General features: G+C 45.4%; 1 protein-coding gene across 2 annotated transcripts in view; it reads right to left on the reverse strand.

Moving 5' to 3' along the window:
* The window catches only part of TMC5 (transmembrane channel like 5), a 79,766-nt gene extending 56,113 nt beyond the window's left edge, over positions 1–23,653 (reverse strand). Inside the window, exon 1 of one of the 2 annotated variants that reach the window (XM_047839545.1) lies at positions 23,600–23,653. The gene's annotated coding sequence lies outside the window, so the exon portion shown is untranslated. Of the gene's footprint in view, positions 1–17,763; positions 17,879–23,599 lie in introns of those variants that run through there. The other variant, XM_047839544.1, reaches the window with a different exon arrangement.
* Between the last annotated feature and the right edge of the window lie 1,738 nt (positions 23,654–25,391).

Consider the following 25,391-nt stretch of genomic DNA (forward strand, 5'->3'; position numbering starts at 1 on the left):
TTTTTTCAATCTTTGCACTATTCCTACCGGAGGCTAGAAAATTCTTCGTTGTTGGGCACCTGTCCTGTGCATCCTAAGGTGTTCAGCAGGATCCCTGACCTCTACCCACTAGATGCCAGTAGCACCTCCCCCAGCTGTGACAACCAGAAGTGTCTCAGGCATTGCCAAATCTCCTCTGGGGGCAAATCACTACTCCCACCACCCCACCTCTGCATTTGAGAATGACTGGGTTAAACTGATATTAATGTGGGAATATCTAAAAAGGCTTTTCCACTTCTTTAAATCACTGATGTGAAGAAAAGATTATAGGGGGGGAAAAAGGATGCAAAACAAAGAGAGACTTTGTCATTCAAGAGAAAGAAGTGGGGGCACCTGGGTGGCTCAGTCAGTTAAGTGTCTGACTTCAGCTCAGTTCATGATCTCACAGTTCATGGGTTCAAGCCCCATGTCAGGTGCTGATAGCTCAGAGCCTAGAGCCTGCATCAGATTCTGTGTCTCCCTCTCTGTCTGCCCCTCCCCCACCTCACTCTGTCTCTCAAAAATAAATAAACATTAGCAAAACCTTTAATCTTCATTCAATTCAGCATGGGGACTCTCCCTGTTCCTATTTAAAGATGAGGAAATTGAGGCTCAGAAGGACTTGGTAACTTCTGAGTTTTCACAGATAGTAAGTGGGGACGGGGATTTGAATACATGTTCCTTTACTACACTTGACCACTTCCTACATACATGGGCTTTGTCACTTTTTAATTTACTTATTTAACTGTTTACATATTTGGAGGGGCGTCTGGACGGCTCAGTCAGTTAAGCACCTGACTCTTGATTTTGGCTCAGGTCATGATCTCACAGTTTGTGAAATTAAGCCCCACATCGGGCTCTGCACTAATGGCACAGAGCCTATTTGGGATTCGCTCTCTCCTCTCTCTGCTTCTCTCCCACTCGTGTTCTCTCTGTCTCTCCCAAAATAAATAAATACACTTAAAAAAATTACTTACATATTTGCAACAATCAAGGAAGATTGCTGAAGCAGAAAGGGAAATAGAGGCACAGTTTCTCCCCCTATTAAAGATAGAAAATAAAAACAACTCGATTCCGATCCAGGTGAAAAGAAGCCTTCTTTGCAGAAAGGAAAATAGTAAACAAGTTCAATAAAAGGAGGCAAGAATTGGCATAAAGTCAGACATACAGACCAATGGAACAGAATGGAAAGCAGAGGAAATATATAAGGTCATATGCATATAAGGTCAAATTATTTTTGACCAGGGTACCAAAATCACTCAATGAGGAAAGGACACTCTTTTCAAAAAAATGGTGTTATTTTAAGTAGGCTTCAAGCCCAGTGCAGAGCCCAATATGGGGCTTGAACTCATGACTCTAAGATCATGACCTGAGCTGAGATCCAGAGTTGGATGCTTAACCAACTGTGCCACCCAAATGCCCCATCAACAAGTGGTGTTTGAGAAACTGGATAGCCACCTACAAAAGAATAAAGTTGAACCCTTACCTTATACCATACAAAAATTAGCTCAGAATGTATCAATGACCCAAAAGTAGGACCTAAGACTATAAGACTCTTAGAAGAAAGCATAGGAGAAAAGCTTCATGTCATGGGACTTGGCAAGGATTTCTTGGATGTGATACCAAAAGCACAGGCAACAAAAATTAAAATAGATCAACTGGCCTACATCAAAACAAAAAACTTCTGTGCATCCAAAGGCACAACCCAAAGAGTGAAAAGGCACCCACGGAACAGGAGAGAATATTTACAAATCATATCTCTGACAAAGGGTTAATGGCCAGAATATATAAAAAAACTACCACAATTCAACAACAAAACAAAGAACTAGACTTTACAAATAAGCAAAGGGCTTAAGCAGACATCTCTCCAAAAAATATCTACAAAATAGCCCATGAGCACATGAAAAGATGTTCACCATCAGTAGTCACAGGAGAAATGAAAATCAAAACCACAGGGCGACGTCACCTCTTTTCCATTAGGATGGCCACTATTAAAAAACAAACAAACAAACAAAAGCCCAGAAAATAGCAAGTGGTGATGAGAATGTGAAGAAACTGCAACCCTTGTGCACTGCTGGTGGGAATGTAAAATGATGCAGCCATTATAGAAGACAGTATGGCAGGGGCACCTGGGGGGCTCAGTCAGTTAAGCGTCTGACTCTTGATTTCGGCTTGATTTCGACTCTTACTATCAGATTGAGGTCATGATCTCACAGTTCGTGAGTTTGAGCCCCATATCAGGTTAAGCACTGACAGTGTGGAGCCTACTTGGGATGCCCTCCTTCTCTCCTCTGCCCCCCCCCCTCTCTCTCTGAGTAAATAAATAAACTTAAAAAAAAAGAATTTAAAGAAGACAGTATGGCAGTTCCTTACAAAATTAAAAACAAAATTACCATCTGATCCAGTAATTCTACTGCTGGGCATATATCCAAAAGAATTGAAAGCAGGGTCTCAAAAATAGACAGATAGATAGATACACCCATATTCACAGCAGCATTATTCACAAAAGTGAAAAGGTGGAAGCAATCTGTATCCAGCAATGGATGAAGGGATAAACAAAATTTTATGTATCCATGCACTGGAATTGGAATATTATTCTGCTGTAAAAAGCAAGGAAATTCTGACACATGCTATAACATGGATGGACCTTGGGGCGCCTGGGTGGCTCAGTCGGTTAAGTGTCTCTTTTTGTTTTTAATGTTTATTTATTGTTGAGAGAGAGAGTACATGAGCAGGGGAGGGGCAGAGAGAGAGGGGGACAGAGGATCTAAAGCAGGCTGTGTGATGACAGCAGAGAGCCCAATGTGAGGTTTGAACTCACAAACTGTGAGACCATGACCTGAGCCAAAGTCGGGTGTTTAACGGACTGAGTACCCCAGGCACCCCAGCATTCAATTCTTGATTTCGGCTCAGGTCATAAAATCCAGCCCTGCATCAGGCTCCATGCTGAGTATGGACCCTTCTTGGGAGTCTCTCTCTCTCTCTCTCTCTCTCTCTCTCTCTCTCTCTGCCCTCCTGTCCCTCCCCGCCCCCCACCTCTCTCCCTCAAAATAAGTTAAAAAAAAACCCACAAAACATTAAAAAAACAAACATGGATGGGGCCGCCTGGGTGGCTCAGTTGGTTAAGCGTCGGACTCTTGGTTTTGGCTCAGGTCATGATCTCATGGTTCATGGGTTCCAGCCCCGTGTTGGGCTCTGCTCTGACAGTGTGCAGCCTGCTTGGGATTCTCCCTCTCTCTCTCTCTCTCTCTCTCTCTCTCTCTCTCTCTCTATCTCTCTCTCTCTCTCTCTCTGCCTTTCCCCTGCTCGTTCTCTCTCTCTCTCTCTCAAAATAAATAAATAATATTTTAAAAAATGGATGGGACTTGAGGACATCATGCTAAGTAAACCAGGCCAGTCACAAAAAGACAAATATTGTATGTGACTCCAGTTATGAGAGTATCTAGAATAGTCAAACTCACAGAAACAGAAATAGGCAGCAGAATAGTGGTTGCCAGGGGCTGGGAGAAGAAGGAAAGGGGGGATTATAATTTGCTGTGTTATGGGTATGGAGTTTCAGTCTTGCAAGATGAAAAGTTCTGGATGGGGTGCACAGCAATGTGAATGCATTTAGCACTACTGACCTGGATACTTTAAAAATGGTTAAGATGATACGGGGCGCCTGGGTGGCTCAGTCGGTTAAGTGTCTGACTTCAGCTCAGGTCATGATCTCACAGTCCGTGGGTTCGAGCCCTGTGCCGGGCTCTGTGCTGATAGCTCAGAGCCTGGAGCCTGTTTTGGATTCTGTGTCTCCCTCTCTCTCTGCCCCTCCCCTGTTCATGCTCTCTGTCTCTCTCACTGTCAAAAATGAATAAATGTTAATAAATAAATAAATAAATAAATAAATAAATAAATAAAGGTTAAGATGATAAATTTAATATTGTATGTATTTTGTCATAATTTAAGAAAAAGAATAATAAAGACCAAAAAAAAAAAAGGAAGCAAGAATTTCTCCAAATCGGTCATTTCAAAACAAAAATCCATTTTTAAAAAAAAGTAAAACACTAAAGCACTGTGTCCAAGAGAAAACAGGAGAGAAATTACTGGAATAAGCTGACTGCGTGAAGACTCTTTCCCCCAGTTTCCAATTTCCGATTTTCAAAATCGGGGTGCCTGGGTGGCTCAGTCGGTTAAGCATCCGACTTCAGCTCAGGTCACGATCTCGCAGTCTGTGAGTTCAAGCCCCGCGTCGGGCTCGGGGCTGATGGCTCAGAGCCTGGAGCCTGCTTCAGGTTCTGTGTCTCCCTCTCTCTCTGCCCCTCCCCCGTTCATGCTCTGTCTCTCTCTGTCTCAAAAATAAATAAACGTTAAAAATTTTTTTTTAAATAAATTAAAAAATAAAATAAATCAAAATCAGCTACAATCAATGCATATTGAGGTTTTGATCTGGGCCACTGACTTCAAGCCTCAAAATAAGCACAATAAAATCATCACTGAAGGGTTGAACACAGCATTCATCACAGCAATACAAGGAAATTGAAAAGCCAACAATCCTGAACACATTTGCAGTCCCACCTGCACTTGACAGCTGACAAACGTGACACTCTCAGGAGCAAAGGAGAAGAAAAGCCTGGGGGTGCCCAGAACAGTGGGGGGATTCCCTCACTTATATAGAGGAAGGCGCTTTCCCGGGGCTCCAGAAAAACTAGACCACAAGACAAAGTTAATACAACACAGAAAGAGAGGGGAGCCTGCGTGGATCAGTTAGTTAAGCTTCTGACTCTCAGTTTCGGCTCAGGTCATGAGCTCCTGGTTCATGGAGCTCCAAGCTGGACTCTGCACTGAGGGTGCAGAGCCCGCTTGGGATTCTCTCTTTCTCTTTCTCTTTCTCTTTCTGCCCCACCCGTGCAAACGATCTCTCTTTCTCTTTCTCAAAAACGAATAAATAAACTAAAAGAGAGAGAGAGAGAGAGAGAGAGAGAGACTCTCAATATTTCCCCCACCTCCATGCCAACCCTGCTCAATAGCTTTTCACTGAATGGAGAATAACATCTAAACTCCTTACTATGGCGTGAAAAGTATCCATGAGCTGGCCCCTGCCCACCTCTCCCCTGTTTTTCATTGTCTAAATCAAGGGTTGACACACTTCCTCTGTAGAGAGCCAGATAGGAAATATTTTAAGTTTTGTGGATCATAAAAACTCTGTAGCAACTGCTCAACTCTGTCACAAAGTCAGCCCTAGACAATATATAATTGAAGAGGTGTGCCTGTGTTCCAATTTATGGACACCAAAATTTGAATGTCATATAATTTTTATATGCCATGAATAATTCTTTTGATTTTTTTCAGCAATTTGAAAATATAAAAACCATCCTTAGTTGGCAGGCCATATCTGAACTGAGGGGCATAGTTTGCCAAGCACTGGACTAAACACACTGGCCCGTTTTTCTGGGTTATGGTCTTTGCACATGCTGTTCCTTCTGCCTAGAATGCTTGTCCCTCTACTCTTGGCCAGGCTAACCCTTCATCCTTAAGGTATCAGCTGAAATGCTGCTTTCGCAGAGAGGTCTCCTTTATTCCTCCACATGCAAATAGTTCCCCATGAGCCTCTATCACAGCATGCCACCTTTCTGCCCATGGGACTTACCAGTTTGCAATTATGTATTAATTTTGTGTCTTATATTGTTCAATATTTGTCTTCCACTGGACTGAAACTCTATGATGGCAGAGGTTATACTATTTTGCTCACTATATCCCCAGCATCTAGCACCATGCCTGGAACTCAATTAGTATTTGTTGACTGGGTGCACCAGTGGGGCTCAGTAGGTTGAGCATCTGACCCTTGATTTCAGCTCAGGTCATGATCCCAGGGTCATGGGATCAAACCCCGTGTCAGGCTCTGCACTGAGCATGGTGCCTGCTTAAGATTCTCTCTCCTTCTCCCCTCTCCCTTGCTTGTGTGCCCTCTCTCTCATATAAAAAAAAAAAGATATTGAATAAATGAATATTGTCCTACAAAGTTCTCATTCATCTCATCTGTCACCTGGAGTCCATCATGGTGATGACCACCCTCAACCAGTGGGAGGTAAAACAAACAAACCTATATTGGTAAAACAAACCTATATTGGGATCAACCAGACTACTCTGGGGCCGGGGAGGGGAGGGTCCATACAGACTAGCATTTCTCATGCCTGGGTCCATTTTTGGCACAAATATATCCCATTTATAAATTTAGAGTTTTGGAGCAGTTCAGGGATTCTTGAAAGGATCACCTCCCCTGTGGAAAATAATAAGGAATCTCCTGGCGACCATTCCTTCCTTCTTAATTCCCATTCAATATTTCTAACTAACAACTAGGTAAAGTCTCCATTGATGCTAATAAGTCTTTAACACCTGTCTGAATTTACCATAGTCTCTTTTTCAACAAAGACAGAGCAAAGCTCTAAGCTCACAACCTTCATGATTAGACTTTACTTTTGCAGTTAGCATACAATAAAATATCTTTGGTGTATAGGTCAGTTTGAACACATGCATAACCACCACCACCATCAGGATACAGACCAGTTCCGCCACCCCAAACTCCCTTGTGCCACCCCTCTGTAATCAACCCCTCCTACCTCCCTCTGCCCACCACTGGCCTATTCTCTGTCCCTCTAGCTTTGCCCTTCCCAAAATGTCATATAAATAGAATCACACAGAATGCAGCCCTTTGAGATGGACTGCTTTTACTCAGCATAATCTAGCTAGCAATAACACGATTTGGTTTTGTATATGTATATACATACGTATGTATGCACATATATAAATATATAGTCATCTATAGTTACAAGCAAGTGATAGAAATTTTCCATTTACAATAATGACATGTTTCCTTCTAAAATAAATCTGTTAAGTAAAAAGGATAGGTAAATATTTGTATGCGTGGTAAGAAAAGGGGAAAAATCATGAAGGTGGGACACAAATGCCTAAATTCTGGGATATAACAGACATTAGATATATAATGATATAATTGCATCCTACCCTCTTACCCCCTACTCACACACCCAAAATACCAGTCTGTAATTCTACGAATTCCTGAAAGGGAAGGAAAAAGAATTAAAAAAATTTTTTTTTCAACGTTTATTTATTTTTGGGACAGAGAGAGACAGAGCATGAACGGGGGAGGGGCAGAGAGAGAGGGAGACACAGAATCGGAAACAGGCTCCAGGCTCTGAGCCATCAGCCCAGAGCCTGACGCGGGGCTCGAACTCATGGACGGCGAGATCGTGACCTGGCTGAAGTCAGATGCTTAACCGACTGCGCCACCCAGGCGCCCCCAGAAAAAGAATTTTAAAAGAAGAAACGGTCTATTCCCAGGCATCTCATTCCAACCAGGCTTTCCTGAGTGCAGTTCTAGAAGCTTTGATTCCTTCCTCAGGCACCTGATCGTGGAAAGACAATTCCAGCACAAAGAGCAAGGGCCACAAGAGGTAGATTTCTTTTGTTTGCAAGCTCTTCTTTGTTGCCATGTTAGTTTAATGATTACTGTGGCTGTCATCATCCACACTACTACAAACAAATGCCTTAGAATCTTTTATCTGTGGTGTGTAACGTTCAGAACATGGAAACAAAGGCAACTTAAATAGTGTGTTATAAGCGTGTGAGGGTAAAACCTTCAATCACCCATTTAACAAAAAGCCTCCTCCTGTCACTAGGCATGTTAGTTCATGCCCTACAGGACTTTTCAGAGACTGTTTCCGCCTTTGACCCAGGTGCAGTCGTAGCCAAACATTTGGATCCTTCACAAAATAAGGTCTGTGCTTGCAAAAGAGCAATATCGAAGCTATGAACAGGAGGGGAAAATTTAAATAGAACTAAGTGGGTACATCTTTCTGTTCTTTATGTTTCCTCTCCAAAAAATTTGCTTCATTTTTAAGACATTTATTTAGTTCCTAAAGAAAGGTAATTATATTTTATGAATGGAAAAAGAATATAAGGTTTCTAGCTTGCTGAATATATAAGAAAGAGTTAGAGGCTGGAAAATGAACATGAACTTTAATCTCACGAAGGAAAATCACCTAGAAAAATCCATCCAGAGAATGGTCTAACGTGCTACACTTACCATTGAGATAGTAAATGCTTTTTAAAATGCCAAATTAAGATGATGCTAACATATTTTTTTTAAATACTTTGGGAAACTTGGGATGATAGAGCTGGCAAATGTCACCAATTAGTCTTCAGAGGAAAATTCAAGAAAAAGCAAGGATGGGATAAATCTTTTATTTACATGGATGTTTTGAAACCCCTCAAATTTCATTACACTGGCTAAAATACTTCCTTTTTTACCACAATCCATTAAAAAATTTTTTTAATGTTTATTTATTTTTCAGAGACAGACAGACAGAGAGACAGAACATGAGCAGCTGAGGGGCAGAGAGAGAGGGAGACACAGAATCCAAAGTAGGCTCCAGGCTCTGAGCTGTCAGCACAGAGCCCGACACGGGGCTCAAACCCAAGAACTGCAAGATCATGATCTGAGCCGAAGTTGGACATTCAACCGACTGAGCCACCCAGAAGCCCCCCCCCCCAAAATTTTTTAATGTTTATTTGTTTTTGAAAGAGAGAGAGAGACAGAGAGCAGGAGCAGGGGAGGGACAGAGAGAGAAAGAGACAGAGAATCTAAAGCAGACTGTATGCTGACTGCAAAGACCCCAATGCGGGCTAGAACCCAGGAACATGAGATCATGACCTGAGCTGAAGTTGGACATTTAACCAACTGAGCCACCTAGGTGCCCCCTATAGTCCATTCTTGATGAGCAGTCTCTAGACTTTCCCAGAACCCTGCAAATTCTTTCCAAGAGTCTCACTCTAACTATATCCAGAACCCCTCTCCATGTACGTGACATTCTGTAACAAGACTTTCACGTATGTAAGACTGTTACCGAAGTAGATGAAGCCCATAGGCTTTAGATGAAAAGCAGACCCATGCAAGGGCAAGGGCAAGATGGCGCATGCATTCAGGTGCCAGTGCTCTGTTTGAAGTACAGGGTGTATGGTTGGATTTTCTTCTTTTAGAAAGACATGGGTGGAAGGACACATAGATGGTTCAGTCAGTTAAGCATCTTTTTTTTTTAATATTTATTAATTCATTTTGAGAGAGAGAGAGAGACAGAGCGCGCATACAAGTAGGGGAGGGGCAGAGAAAGAGGAAGAGAATCCCAAACAGGGTTCATGCTCACAGCACAGAGCCCAATTCAGGGTTTGATCTCACAAAGTGTGAGATCATGACCTGAGCCGAAATCAAGAGTTGGTTGCTTAACCGACTGAGCCATCCAGGCATCCCAAGCATCTGACGCTTGATTTCGGGTTTCAGGCCCGTGTCAGGCTCTGCTCTGCCTCTCTCTACCCCTCCCCCACTTGTGCTCTTGCTCTCTCAAAAATAAATAAACTTACAAAAAAGAAAAGAAAAAGAAAGTGATTGGTGGAAGCCATACGTCTAGGGCAGTGATTCTCCATCAGTGTAATTTTGCCCCCAGATAACACATTTCACAGCATCTGGAAGCCTTTTTTGTTGTCACAAGTTGGGGTCTGATAATGGCATCTAGTAGGTAGAGACCAGAGAACTGCTGAACATCAGTCTCCAAAAACAGAGAATTATCTGACCCAAAATGTTAATAGTGGTGAAGTTGAGAAGCCCCATTCTAAATTTTTTTTTAACGTTTATTCATTTTTGAGAGACAGAGACAGAGACAGCGGGGGAGGGGCAGAGAGAGAGACACACACACACAGAATTCAAAGGAGGGTCCTGGCTCTGAGCTGTCAGCAGCCCGACTCGGGGCTCAAACTCACAAATCTTGAGATCATGACCTGAGCTGAAGTCAGACAGTTAATTGACTGAGCCACCCAGGTGCCCTGAGAAACTCCATTCTAGAGGAGATCGTCTAGGGCAATACTGTCCAACAGAACTTTCTCTGATGATGATGGAATCATTCTATACTATGCTGTCCAATACAGCAGCCACTAGCCACATGTATATACTGAGTACTTAAAATGTGGCTAGTGCAAGTGAGGAACTGAATTTTTAATTTTGTTTGCTTTTAATTAATTTTAATGTAAATAGCTGTAAGTGGCTATGGGGCTGCCATATTTGCAGGGCAAGTCTAGAGAAGAATAAAGCCTAAAGGAAATTCCAATATTTAAAGTTTTGCTGATCACAGCACATCAAAGAGGATCAAACTGGGGGAGCCCATGAGACTCACTTGGGAGCTTGCTGGAGATGGATGCCTGTGGATCATTAGGTGGCCAACTAGTCCCAGTTTGCCCAGAGCTTTCTTTTTTTTAAGAAATTTTATTTTTTAATGTTTATTCATTTTCGAGAGACAGAGACAGAACACGAGCACGGGAGGCAGAGACAGGGGGACACAGAATCTGAAACAGGCTCCAGGCTCTAGGCTCTGAGCTGTCAGCACAGAGCCCTACACGGGGCTCAAACTCACCAACTGTGAGATCATGACCTGAGTGGAAGTCGGATGCTCAACCGACTGAGCCACCCAGGCGCCCCGCCCAGAACTTTCTTGGTTTTAGCACTGGAAGTTCCATATCCTGGGAGACCTCCAGTCCTGGGAAAACTACTTTAGCTTGGGTCCCACTCCCAGAAGTTTTCATTCAGTGGATCTGGGGTGGGACCTGGTAATTGGCCGTTTTATCAGATTTCCCAGGAGATTCTTCTGTGTAGCAAGGTTCAAGAATCAATGGCAGAGTGGCCAGTTAATGGAGGCTGTCAAGAGCAGGCAGAGGGAGGCGGGAGGGGAAGGGTGCTGGGTTGTTTGTGCCTTGGCAACTCAGTGATTTCTTGCATGGCTGAACTACTCCCAGAAGAACAAGGGCCCCTCTCTCGGAGAGCCAGAGACAATGCGAGACACATATAACAGCTCACGCACCCACTGACACCTGCTAGAAGGAGTAGCCTCCTCTGTGACCCAACGAAGATCTCACTTCCTGGAGACCTATAGGCTATGGAAGCCCCTCCTCATCCCCTTTGCCACCATATGTGTTGCTCAGAATCCTAGCAGGAGCAGTGGAACATGATAGACCTTAATGTCCCCTGTGGCTAGTACCCTCTAACGCTTTCTAGACCACTGAAGCTCAGAAAGGCAGGAGACAGTAAAGCCAGGTTAGGCTTTATCCATACCCTGTGATTCTAGGTCTGTGGCAAGCCTCTCTCTTTGAGAGGAAAATAAACCCCCTTCGGGTTCCGTCTCTGGGACTAGAAGTTTAGTTCTTTTTATTTTTTATTTTTTTTAAGTTTACATATATGTTCATTTAATGTTCATTTATTTTTTTTAATTTAAAATTTTTATTTATTTATTTATTTTACATTTATTTATTTTTGAGAGACAGAGCACAAGTGGGGGAGGGGCAGAGAGCAAAGGAGACACAGACTCTGAAGCAGGCTCCAGGCTCTGAGCTGTCAACACAGAGCCCGATGCGGGGCTTGAACTCACGATCTATGAGATCATGACCTGAGCCAAAGTCAGATGCTTAACCAACCGAGCCACCCAGGCGCCCCAATGTTCATTTATTTTTGAGAGAGAAAGAGAGAGAGCACGCGCGTGAGGCAGGGAGAGGCAGAGGGGGAGGGAGACAACAGAATCTGAAGCAGGCTCCAGGCTCTGAGCTGTCAGCACAGGGCTCGAACCCACTGACCACAAGATGATGACCTGAGCTGAAGTCAGACGCTTAACTGACTGAGACACCCGGGTGCCCCTATATATTTATTTTGACAGCGAGAGAGAGAGACACCAGGGGACAGACAGACAGAGAGAGGGAGAGAGAGAGAGGGAGAGAGACAATCACAAACAGGCTCCACGCTGTCAGCGCAGAGCCCCATGCGGAGCTCGAACTCATGAACTGTTGAGATCATGACCTGAGCTGAAATCAAGAGTCAGATGCTTAACTGACGAGCCACCCAAGCACCCCTAGAAGCTTAGTTCTTAACCAGACTAATTCAGATCCTTATAATAATCCTTATAATGCCTATTTAAACAAACATTATATAATAGAACATAAGTATCATGGTTCCAGATCTGCATAAAGAAAAACAGAAGCAGAAACCAATAACAAGACAATGAATATGTACGTGCCAGACACTGTTATGAGAACTTGACAGGTGTTAACTCAGTAGATTCCTACCACAGTCTTATCGATGGGTGCTGTTATTATCTTCATTTTACTTAGGGAGATACTGAGGCACAGAGAGGTTCAGTAACCTGGCCAGGGAACACAGCCAGGAAGGAGTGGAATACAGCATCATAAATGCCCTTTCCTTTCCAGGAAGCAAATTTTCCCTTTTTCAACTCATTTGCTTAACATTCACATCTTGAGATCAGCCATATTTTTGCCCATGCTGGGTAGGCATGATGTTAAGCTTGGGAAGTTTCTAGATTCAGTGCTGTTTGTAGCATGGCCAAGAGCAGGGAGAAGTGAAGAGTTTGCCTGGACACAGATTTAAGGGAGAGTACCCAAAATCCCAGTAACCTAGATAAATAATATCTTAGTGTAATATTTTTAAAAACAGTAAATACATGCTGAACAAAATATCAACATTTTCAATAAAGACAGGCTCAGGATTACTGATTTGTATCTTTTGTTCCAATTTGACTTGGCTCCACAGAGATTGGCAGGCAGGACCCTGCAATGCAGGCATTTCATGAACCACCCCAGGAATGACAGTTCTGGGGGCAACTTAAACCATCTTCCTGGGATTTCCATCTACCTCCTCATGTTAAGGGCTTCCCTCTGATTGTACAATTTATAAGTCAAGTGTCTGCCACAGGAAAAACGTCCACTTCTCATTTGGAGAGCCATGATTTTTCATTTATTGGCGGGGGGGAGGGGGGTGCTAACAGATGAAAGATTAGGAACCGCAACTCTGGACCTCCAATTTTTCTTGTTTCTCCTATTTTCAGAAATAGGGCTTTCTGCTCTTCTATTTAACGGATACCCACCCTGAATCAAATGCCATAGAATATGGAACTTGTTTGTCTGGCATTTGTAAAAATACAGAAATCGTACCCAGCCCTTACTCCTTTTCCTATGAATAAGGAGTGTTCTTTCTAGAAATGACCCTATTAATGACTAGCATTGCATCAGCCTGGGTTTATCTCTGGGGACATTGAACCTGAGGTGGCTAGAAATAACCTTAAGCAGCAATATAATCCAATCTCCTGACACTCCATTCTGGGAACTCTTGGCAAATACAAACCACGGAGTGATTCATAGAACTTGTAGAAAAAAGTCTGCACCTTCAACCTGACCCTTCCTCCTGGGAAAAGGACCCTTCCTGGAAAAGCATGATTATAAACCCCATTTCCTTGTCATCCAGATCCACGGAGCTCCTTTTTGCCTCTCCAGTATAGAAGGAGCCTTGTCAGACAACAATATCGGCAAGCATGACGACAACACCATTTACTGAGCACCTACTTCAGCGCCAGGCACTATGCTACGCCCCTCACTGCATCAGCAACTGTATCCTCCAACAACTTTATGGAGAGGTATTATTATCCCCAGTTTACGATGATTACACTGAGGCCCAGAGAGAGTTAAGTAACTTGCCCAAGGTCACACAGCTGAACAGAGGCAGATGGGATTCTAAGCTGTGCCTCTCTGACTGAACTTGGATCACATTTATCATCGTTATCAGAGGAAGAAGAGAAGGGCAAAGAGGAAGAGAGGGAGTTGGAGATAATATTTATGGAGTGGCTTCCAGTGCACCATATTTTCTTTTTTGTTTAATTTTTAAAAAATGTTTGCTTATTTACTTTTGAGAGAGAGAGAGAGAGAGCACAAGTGGGAGAGGGACATAGAGATAGAGGGAGACACAGAATCCAAAGCTGGCTCCAGGCTCTGAGCTGTCAGCACAGAGCCTGACGTGGGGCTTGAACCTCAAAACCATGAGATCTTGACCTGAGCCGAAACCTAACCGACTGAGCCACCCAGGCGCCCCACCATATTTTCTTATTAGCCCTGATATCCACCGGGGGAGGTGGGAGCTCTTAGCATACTACCCATTCTATAGACAAGCAAACTGAGCCTTGAAAGGTACAATAACTCACCCACAGTGGCACGGTAGACCGGTAGACCGGGAGAAGCCAGATTTTGATTCAGGCAGACAGCTTTAGAGCTTCCTGAGCTGATGTGCTCCCTGACTTCCCCATAGTCTCTCTTTCCTCTAACAAGTACTTATCGTGCACTTATTCTGTGCCTGGCATCTGGCAAGAAGCAACAGGACAGCCCGTTTCTACCTCCTCCCATGATACATTCTCCAGGGTTCCCTACCATTTATGTGACCCCCGCACCACCTTTAAAACACACTTTCTTACCTGCCCTCCGTCCTGACGTTTCCTCTCCACCCTGCGGAGACAGCGGGTCCTCTCTCTCGCTCTCTCTTCTTTTTTTTTAAACACTAACCCATAAGGCCCTTCGTCTTCTGCCTTAGACACAGCCCTGCTTGCTCTGTTAGTCACACTGCTGGGCCTGGCCACCCAGCTTCCAGACAGCAGCTATCTACCAGCCTATGGCAGAAGAAGCCCCAACTCGGAGCCCAAACTGTGTATTTCTTTCTTCCTGAACCCCAACCCTGCCCTCTCAACAATACTCTTGGCATCAGTGCACTAAAAAGACCAAAGTCCTTTCTAGAGGTTATTTTATCTCTTGGACACAATAAGGAAGTAACAAGGTTGATTTTTTTTTTTTTAATCCCAGAGAGGGAGGTGCAATGGAAAGAGACTATCTTTTTATTCAACAAAGCATTCTCCCACACATCATGCTCCACTAGATACCCTCAGGCGCTGGCCACTTTGTTTTGCAGGTGTAGCCCCTGAAGCAACAGGCAGACAATACAAGTTAACTCCGTAATTACGATGGCATGTCCCTTCCAGAGATAAAGGACAGGCCTCGTTTCATGGCCAGCTAACTTGAATCAAACCCTGGCTCCAGCGCTCTACCCCTCTGAGGCTCCACGACTCTATCCTTTTGAACCTCAACTTTCCCCACCCTCATCTGCAAAACGGGGACAATATACTCTCCTCCAATGGGTTTCTTAGCCCTCAGAACTGTCATCTCTGGGGTGACTCATGAGACACCTGGATTGCAGGATCCTGCTTGCCAGTTAGTATGGAGCTGAGCCAAACTGGAATTGAAAGCAAAAGGACAAATTAGTAACTTTCTTGTAGGTGTAAGTCAGGGTTTCTCGACCTCAGCACTTCTGGCATCTGGAGTCAGATGTTCTCGGTCGTGGGGGCTGTCTTAAGTATTAGACGATGTTGAGCCACATCCCCAGCTTCCATCCATTAGATGCCAGTAGGACACTCCCCATCACCAACCCCACAACCTGTGGACAACTGGAAATATCTCCAGGAATGGACAAGTATCTTCTGGGAGGCAAAAGCACCCCCAGTCAAGAGCCACTGCTATGAATGACAGAATGTTCCACAATCTTGGGATAGTATCTCCCCATTCCCTTTGATAAGGCAAGGACATTAGCACCTCAGCATTTTCCTCTAGGAAAGTTTTTCTTCCCCCCATTTCCCCACTTTTAGAAACTATACCGGGGCGCCTGGGTGGCGCAGTCGGTTAAGCGTCCGACTTCAGCCAGGTCACGATCTCGCAGTCCGGGAGTTCGAGCCCCGCGTCGGGCTCTGGGCTGATGGCTCAGAGCCTGGAGCCTGTTTCCGATTCTGTGTCTCCCTCTCTCTCTGCCCCTCCCCCGTTCATGCTCTGTCTCTCTCTGTCCCAAAAATAAATTAAAAATGTTGAAAAAAACAAAAAACAAAAAACAAAAAAAAAAACGTGTTTAAAAAAAAGAAACTATACCATATTTTACATGTTGTGCCCATTCTGCAGATCAGGGAACTGAAGCTCAGAAAGCAACTTGTTGAAGTCCCAGAGCTGGAAATTACTCAAAGACAATATTTGAACCCAGGTCTAGCAGGAAAAACTACTATGTAACTGCCCTTGCCACCTGAAATCCTCTTCCCAAAGCCTCATCAGCTGCATTGGGTAATGCACCAAAGCAGAGGAACTCAGACCCTCTTTGCGATAACAAAAGGCTCCTGGTGACAGCCTCCTTGTACACTAGATGGGGAGACTAGGATACAATGGGGACACACCTCCCTCTGCACTGAAAATAGGGGGCTTCTTAGGAATGTTCCAGATAGCAAACAGTGGCCTGGCTCTGTGGACAGAAAGCAAGAAATCTCCTCAGGCACCTCCTCCCCTCCCCTCCCACCTCCTGCCTCCCCTAAATAAACATTCTTTCTGTACCATCCTCTCCACTCTGTAGTAGAAACGCATAGCATTCACTGTAGCCAAAGTGTCGGCTAAGTGCCAGGCACAGTTCAGAGTACTTTATGTTTATGTAAACCAGAAGAACACCATATGGGGTAGTTACCATCATTGTCCCCATTTTACAGATAAGGAAACTGAGACCCAGAAGGGCGATAACCTGCCACATTCTCCTTACTAGGAGGATGTCAAGAACATGCAGACTTTATGACCAACAGACCTGGTTCAAATGTCGATTCCTCTACCAGCCACCTGTGTAACATCCGGCAAGTTAGCCAAACTCCCTGAACCTCAGTCTCATCAGTAGCATGGGACTAGCAGGGATTGTAAGAATAAAAATTAACATTCTTATCCATTCAACAAGTGTTTACTGAGCATCTACAGGGTCCAAGCACTGGGGATGTATCTGCAAACAGAACAGCAAAAGGATCCTACGCTAGCGGCATGCACACTCTAGTAGGGACGCGCTTTTATGTGTTAGGTCGGTTAATCCTTGTGATAACCCATAGACTATTTACTATTACATTATTGTACCCATTTCACAGATGGGGAGAAGGGGCCTCAGAAGCAGTTTTTCCCCATCTCCCTTCAACCTTCTAGGAAATAGTGGGACCTGGATTAGACATTAATGCCCAGTCTCCAGAGCTCGACTTCTTGGATTCAAATCCTGCTGTTTCCATCTAATTGCTGCGGGCAAGTTACCGAACCTGAGCCCAAATCTCTTCGTGGGGCAAAATGGAACGAGGAGGCCCTATCTCAACAGAGTGTCAAACGTCTAACATTTAGGAAGTACTTCTTGGGTCCCCAGCATACACGAGGCTCACAGAAACCCTAGGAGAGATGTCTTATTTGGGGTCCCTTTTCACGGAGGTGGACACAGGGGCCCAATGGCGCAGTAACTTGCCCAATGGCGCAGAGCGCTTAAACAGAGCAATTGCAAAGTCGGAGCTCTGAATCACAACAGCACAGAGGCACGCAGAGACAGACTCAGGGGGTCGAGTACCCCTGGAGAGAGTGCCAGCAACTGGGTGCGATTATTCTATCCCTTCTGCAGCTGTGCAGTGGGCGAGTCAAGGTGGCCAGGCCGGCGGATTATGCTGGCTCTTCAGAGGCTTTCCTAACTCCAAGGCTCAGCGGGCTGCCGCCCGGAGCTGGAGCCACCGCCTGGATCTTTCCCTTCCGCGATGTTTGCCCACCCGGGGTGCTTCTTTCCCTGTGTCTCGTACCCTGTCCCTGCTCGCTCCTCTCTCCCTCGCCAAAGCTCATCCCTGGCCATCCCGCAGCTGCCCCTCGTTGGGGACACGCCCCCGACAGGGCGCCCGATTCTTCCCATCGATCCCGTCTGGCAACCAGGGAGGGGGCTCCGCCAAAGCCGCTGAGTCTCAGAGGCTACCTGGGAAGACAGTCCCCGAGCTGGCCCCGAGACTGGAGTATCCGCCTCACCTCCCTTAGGCTTTTGCGTCTCCTGCGCCTGGCGCTCCGGCCGCTGCCGCGTCTGCTCGGCCGCGTGGCACACAGGCGACCCTGGTCCCGGGCAGCGGGTTGCGAGGCTGCGCGCGTCTTGGCACCGGAGCCGGACTTCCTGCCCGGAGGGATGATCGCTTTCTTGGAATCCAGCCAAGTTCCTGCAAGTGCTGGATTAGTACACCTGTTGGCGTCAGAGACCTCTATTCACTGTCCCGGGAGGGTCTGCATTCATTGTTTCTTTCCATCTGGCAAACCTTACAAGTGCCCACCGGCTGCGGGGCGCCGGGACCCAGAAGAGCCAGAGGGCGCACAGGCTAGGGTTGTGATCTCCAAAACGTTGGCCACTAGCCACATGTCGTCGTTATGCAGCATTTTAAATTGTAGCTCCAATGAACTGAGATGTTTCTAAGACAAAGGATTAACACACACACACACACACACGCACGCACACACCAAAAAACCCACACACACATTTTTTAAATGTTTATTTATTTTTGAGAGAGACAGAGCAGGAGCAGAAGAGAGACACAGAGAGGGAGATACAGAATCGGAGGCAGGCTCCAGGCTCTGAGCTGTCAGCACAGAGCCCCGGGTGGGGATCCAACTCACAAACTGTGAGATCATGACCTGAGAACAAGTCAGAGGCTTAACCGACAGAACCAACCAGGTGCCCTTACATACACATTTTTTAAACTCATTAAGAAGTTTTAAATTGATTGCATGTTAAAATGATAACATTTAACAGACTGTTAAATAAAATATATCATTAAAATTATTTTCTCCTGTTTCTCCCTTTCTGAAATGCAGCTATTAGACACTTTAAAATTATAGGTCTCCTATTATCCTTCTATTGGATAGTGCTTGCCTTGGGCAGGAACCCACAGGATGTTCCCCAAATACCTCTCCAGTTCTCCATCCTACAATTTATTCAGCCCTTCCTTATTTCCTTCAGGAAACATTTGAGTAAGACCTGTCATGAACCAGGCATGAATCTGAGCGTCAGATGTAATCTGAAACTGGCCCTGTATGCAGAGGGCAAAGCAAGACCCAAGAAAAAGGCAGATCACTCCAGACTGATAGGTGACAGGTTTAATAATCAAAGGAACTTACATACAAGACTTGTCTTGGGCAGCTGCAACACAAATAGATCTCTGCACCCCTCTTCCAGAACCTTAAAAGGTTATACAGAGGACTTCATGGGGTTCAGTCATGTATCAAGTCCAGATATTTTCAACAGCACCTTACTCTTTCAAGTTTTCATTCTCGAAACCAGTTCCTACTGTGGGAAAGGTGGGCAGAATGTCATATCAAGGACAGGGGAGGGGGTGAGGAGCCTGTGATTGCCCAGGGCCAGCTCCAGGGCCAAATAGTGGTCACATCTCCCCATGACATCCTCCAACAGCTAGACGCTGGGGGAACAGAGTGGTAAGCCAAACTCAGAGCTGGCAGTCAGGTCAGGTGAGAGAGGTCTATTTTTTTTTAAATTTTTTTTTTTTCCAACGTTTTTTTTATTTATTTTTGGGACAGAGAGAGACAGAGCATGAACGGGGGAGGGGCAGAGAGAGAGGGAGACACAGAATCGGAAACAGGCTCCAGGCTCCGAGCCATCAGCCCAGAGCCTGACGCGGGGCTCGAACTCACGGACCGCGAGATCATGACCTGGCTGAAGTCGGACGCTTAACCGACTGCGCCACCCAGGCGCCCCGAGAGAGGTCTATTTTAAAAATGCGCAGGGTGCCTGGGTGGCTCAGTCGGTTGAGCATCCAACTTCGGCTCAGGTCACGATCTCGCGGTCCGTGATGGCTCAGAGCCTGGAGCCTACTTCCGATTCTGCGTCTCCCTCTCTCTCTGCCCCTCCCCCATTCATGCTCTGTCTCTGTCTCAAAAATAAATAAATGTTAAAAAAAAAAAAATGTGCAATGATGGGGTGCCTGGGTGGCTCAGTCAGTTGGGTGTCCGACTGGCTCAGGTCATGTTCTCACGGTTCATGGTTCGAGCCCCGCGTGGGGCTCTGTGCTCACAACTCAGGGCCTGGAGCCTGCTTCCGATTCTGTGTCTCCCTCTCTCTGGCCCTCCCCTGCTCATGCTCTGTCTCACTCTCTCTCTCAAAAATAAAGAAACATTAAAAAAATTTTTTTAAATGTGCAATGAGTAGAAAAGGCAACTTAAGGAATGGGGGAAATATTTGCAAACTATATATCTGATGAAGAGTTAATATCCACAATATATAAAGAATTTCTACAACTCAACAATAACAAACAACAAAAATAACTAGATTTATTTTTCACATACTAAGAATACCAAAATTTGGGGTGCCTGGGTGGCTCAGTCAGTGAAGCATCTGACTTCGGCTCAGGTCACAATCTCACAGCTTGAGAGTTTGAGCCCCATGAGATCGAGCCCCATGTCGGGCTCTGTGCTGACAGCTCAGAGCCATGGGCCTCCTTCAGATTCCATCTCTGTCTCTCTGCCCTTCCCCCTGCTCGCTCACTGTCTCTCTCTCTCTCTCCCTCTCAAATATAAATAAACATTAAAATAATTTAAATATAAATAAACAAAAAATAAATAAAATGGGCAAAGGACTTGAATGTCCTTCTCCAAAGAAGACATACAGATAGATGGCCAACAAGTACATGAAAGGCTGCTCAACATCAATCATATGAGAAATGCAAATCAAAACCATAACGAGATAACACCTCATATCCATTAAGATTGCTACAATGAAAACCACAGAAAATAGCAAGTGTTCATCAGAATTTAGAGGAACTGAAACCTTTGTGCACTGTTACTGGGGATGTAAAATGGTGTAACTATTATGGAAAACAGTGTGGAAGCTCCTTAAATAATTCAAAACAGAACTACTATCGGATCCAGCAAATCCACTTCTGGGTATACATTCAAAGGAACTCAAAGCATCTATCTCTATCTCAAAGAGATATTGCACACCCATGTTCATTGCACCATTATTCACTATAGCCAAGAGGTAGAAGCAACCCAAATGTCCATCAACAAATGAATGGATACAGTAAGGGCCCAGTGGAGTGCTATGCAACCTTAAGAAAGAAGGAAATTTGACACGCTACAACAAGCATGAACCTCGAGGACCCTACGCTAACTGAAATAAGCCAGTCACAAAAGGGCAAACAGTGTATCATTCCACTCATATGAAATATCTAAAGTAGGCAAAATCATAGAAACAGAAAGCAGAAAGGGTAGACGGAGGGAGAGCAGGAATTAATGTTTTATTGGTATAGAGTTTCAATTTTGCAAGATGAAAAAGTTTAGAGATCTGTTGCACAATGTGGATATACTTAATACTACTGAACTGTACACTTAAAAATCACTACGATGGGGGGCATCTGGGTGGCTCGGTTGGTTTGGGCGTCTGACTCTCGATTTCCGCTCAGATCTCACAGTATGTGAGTTCAAGCCCCATGTTGGGCTCTGCACCAGCTTGGAGCCTGCTTGGGATTCTGTCTCCTCTTTCTGCTCTTCCTCAACTAATGCACATGCACACGCTCTCACTGTCTCTTTCAAAATAAATAAATGGGGGCACCTGGGTGGCTCAGTTGGTTAAGCGTCCAACTGAGGCTCAGGTCATGATCTCACAGTCCAAGGGTTCGATCCCCACATCGGGTTCTGTGCTAATAGCTCAGAGCCTGGAGTCTGTTTCGGATTCTATGTCTCCCCCTCTCTCTCTGCCCCTTCCTCTCTTGTGTTCTGTCTCTCAAAAATATATAAATAAACTTAAAAAATAAACTTAAAGGGGCGCCTGGGTGGCGCAGTCAGTTAAGCGTCCGACTTCAGCCAGGTCACGATCTCGCGGTCCGGGAGTTCGAGCCCCGCGTCGGGCTCTGGGCTGATGGCTCGGAGCCTGGAGCCTGTTTCCGATTCTGTGTCTCCTTCTCTCTCTGCCCCTCCCCCGTTCATGCTCTGTCTCTCTCTGTCCCAAAAATAAAATAAAACGTTGAAAAAAAAAAATTTTTTTTTTAAATAAATAAACAAAAAAAAGATTAAGGTGGTAAATTTAATGTTATGGTTTTTTTTTTTACCACAATTCAAAAAACCATTCAGTAATGTAAATACAGTCGTGATTATTACAACCAAGGGGGGTACAAGATGCTCTCAGAATTTATAACTAATTGGGGGGTTTACTGGGTGCAAGGCAAGGCTTCCATTAGGAAGTAATGCTTCAGCTAACTTCGGAATCACACAGGAGAGAAGCAAGGGCCGCAGATGCTGAGGCAGCGGCCCAGCACAGACCCCAGGACAACAGGTCACGTAACGAGTCTGAATTTATTTTATATACCACAGTTGTCTCCAACCTTCCTGCTTCAGGAGTAGAATCAATGACAATAATGACAGTAACAGCCAACATGGGCCGGAAATTAATTCGCTTAGTTAATTATGTACTTAAAGTAAATATCAAGTGCAGGGATTCTGAACCAGGGTACTTGGGGTTACATTCCAGCTCCACCATATCTTTACTAGCTTCATAATCTTGGGCAAGTTACTGAATCTCTGTGCCTTGGTTTCCCTTATCTGGAAAATGAAGACAGTAACGGGGCCTACACACAGGGTTGTTCTGAGGACAAATAAGGTAGCTTACACTGAGTTATATCACGTATACAGTGCCTGCCACATAGCAGGGGCTGTTAGTACTTAGTAAATAAAATTTAATTACATGGAAGCCATTGTGCTTCCAACTTCACATGCTGTGATATGTTGCACACTGGGCACAAATTCCTCCCATCCCCAGGAAGAAGCATGACCTTTCGCGATGTGACCGGCAGAACCAGGATCCATCTTCCCACATAAAAGTAGGCTGCATCCCAAACCAAACCCAGCAAGGCTATGCTTGATCCCTGAGGGCCCTTCTTCCACCCCGTCTCTCCCACCGTCTCGGAACATGACAGCTCCGTTTTTGCAAATGGTTGTTCGGCAACCCCAGAAACTTTACAGCAACTATGGCTGGCTTTCCTATTTTTACTCCTCACATCTGCCAGCAGATCAGTGAGGTCCTGGTGCTCCGATCTCTATGTCCAGAATCCAACTACCTCTCACTGATTCCACGCTGCCACCTGCTGGTCCAGCCCATCATCTCTTGATGACTGCACGGGCCTCTTCACAGCCTCCCTGCTCCTGTCCTTGTGCCTCCGCAGTGTATCCTCAAGCCTGCAGTCAGAGCCATCCTGCAGAGGCACCTCGGATCCCCCGCCCAAATCCCTCTAGTGGCTCCTGCCTGACCCAGGGTAAAAGCCCAAATCCCTATGGTGGCCTGTGAGGCCCTCCGTGTTCCGTCCCATTACCCTGTGCTCTGACCTCATCCACCACAGATCCCCCACCTGGCTCACTCAGCTCCACCACTCTGGCCTTTCTAGTTCCAGAACACTAGCACTCCACCTGCTGCCCCAGGGCACTAGCACTGTTCCATCTGCCTGAACCAACATTCCCTCGGAAATGCACGTAACCCACTTCCTCATCCCTTTCACACGGACTCCTGTAGTGATCTTCCTCAACACTCCAGTTCCCTCTGCACCTTGTCCCCAGCCCAGGTTTTCTCCTTACCCTTTCCTGCATGTTTTTTTTCCCAAAGCACTCACCCCGACACATTACAGGTGCGTGTGTGTATTGTCTGTCTCCCTCCACTAGAATGGGAGCTTTCTGAGGGCAGAGACTTGTGCCTGCACTGTTGTCTGATTGTTGAATCCCCAGTGCCCACGACAGAGCATAGCATATAGCAGGCACTCAGTATTTGTTAAAGGAATACAGTCATGGGACTAAGTAAGACAGGAGAAGAAAGTAGGGGTACCTGGGTGGCTCAGTTGGTTAAGCGTCCGACTCTTGGTTTCGGCTCAGGTCATGATCTCACAGTTCATGAGTTTAAGCCCCGCATTGGGTTCTGTGCTGACAGCATGGAGTCTGCTCGGGATCCTCTGTTGCCCTCTCTCTCTGCCCCTCCCCTCCACACACATGCGCGTGCACTCTCTCTCTCAAAATGAATAAACTTTTAAAAAAAGTAAACCAATCCACAAATGCAGTGAGGACCCTGCCGCCCTGATTGCTTCTTCCTATCATCAGCATCTGTGTGTGTACCTCGCTTTACAGTTTGCAAAGCACATTCACACCCGTGTCACATTTGACACCTACACAACCCCAAGAGAGAGGGACGTTAGTGGAGTGAAGTCATAACTCTTCCCAGACCCAAAGTTTTCATGGAGAAACAGAAAAAAACTGTTGAGACTTGCCTATGACTCGGCAAATTGACTTGCAAATTGACTCAGCAGTGAAAGAACTGTGATTCACCCATGACTTCTGACCCTGAGTCCAGGAGTCTTCACCTCAAGCAAAAAGGCTGTGTGTGCAGTGGTTAGACCCACCAGCTGTGGAGTTTGAACAAACAAGACCATGAAACTTACCTCCACTACTCCCTAGCTGTGTGACATTGGGAAAGTTGCTAGCCCTCTCTGTGACTCCCATTTTCTCAATCATCAAGCAGGGATAACAATATCCTCCTCATACGTTGTCCTGAGGGTTGAACGAGATAAGATTAGGTCTGTCATGATTAGCCAGTTAAAAAAAAATACTTTGAAAAAATATGAGCATGTTCATGGTCATTCACTTTTTTCAGTGGCCCCGGCTCTGCCCAAGTTGCTCCAGCTAACCTGATGGGGAGAGACTGGAAAGTATGATGCCATCTATTTTAAAGGTGGTGAAACTAAGGCTTTTTGTCCCAAAAGGGATTTGACTCGGTGCTTTTGGGAAGAGAACGGCTGTGAAAATTCCATAGCAACCAGAAGGCAGGCTCCCCAGAGGCAGAGCAGAGCTGTTGCCACCCCCCGGGGCACTCATTATATTCACGACACAATCTCATTCAGCCACCTCAGGAGAGGACAGGACCGGGTTTACACACACTCCAGGGATGTTTGCAATGTTGTGGCCGCTGAACCGCCGTAGCCCCCACGGCGGCGCGCAAAGGGCTGCAAGGCACTCACGCCCGCTCACTTGCGCCCTCTTGTGGGCAGTTCCGCAGTCCGTCCAAAGGGTGCGGTGACAGGAAACCAACTAACCTACACTGAGTAATTCAGGCTAGGAGTCCGCCTGACACTTGACATCACGGATGACCTCACTTAATATCTCCATGAGGTGGCTTTACAAATATGGAGGCTGAAGGTGAGAGACTGATACAAAGAGAAGCAAACCTTGCCCAGAGTCACCCTGCTAGTAAGCATCAGAGCCAATATTCAAATCCAGACTTGCCTTGACTCCAAAGCTCACAGACTTTCCCAACATTTGCATTACAGATTTGAAATAGAATCAAGCCTACCGACCTATTTGGGGATCAAACTTTGTCATGACTCCATTATTCCATTCCACGTCGTGGAATGGTAAATTATGAAAATATGCCCCTACCCCCTAGGAAAAAAAAAATCTCTCAATGGTCAGTCCCTGGGGAATAGGGTGGGACTGGAGACTGTCACACAAATGCACAGACATAACATACATGATTCCCAAGATAAACCATTCAACCAATTTCTAAGTCACCCACCCATACATACACTAGAATCCCATTTATTTAACACTAGTATAATATATCTATAAAT

This window comes from Prionailurus viverrinus, chromosome E3, assembly GCF_022837055.1.
Source record: "Prionailurus viverrinus isolate Anna chromosome E3, UM_Priviv_1.0, whole genome shotgun sequence".
NCBI classification, from domain to species: Eukaryota; Metazoa; Chordata; class Mammalia; order Carnivora; family Felidae; genus Prionailurus; species Prionailurus viverrinus.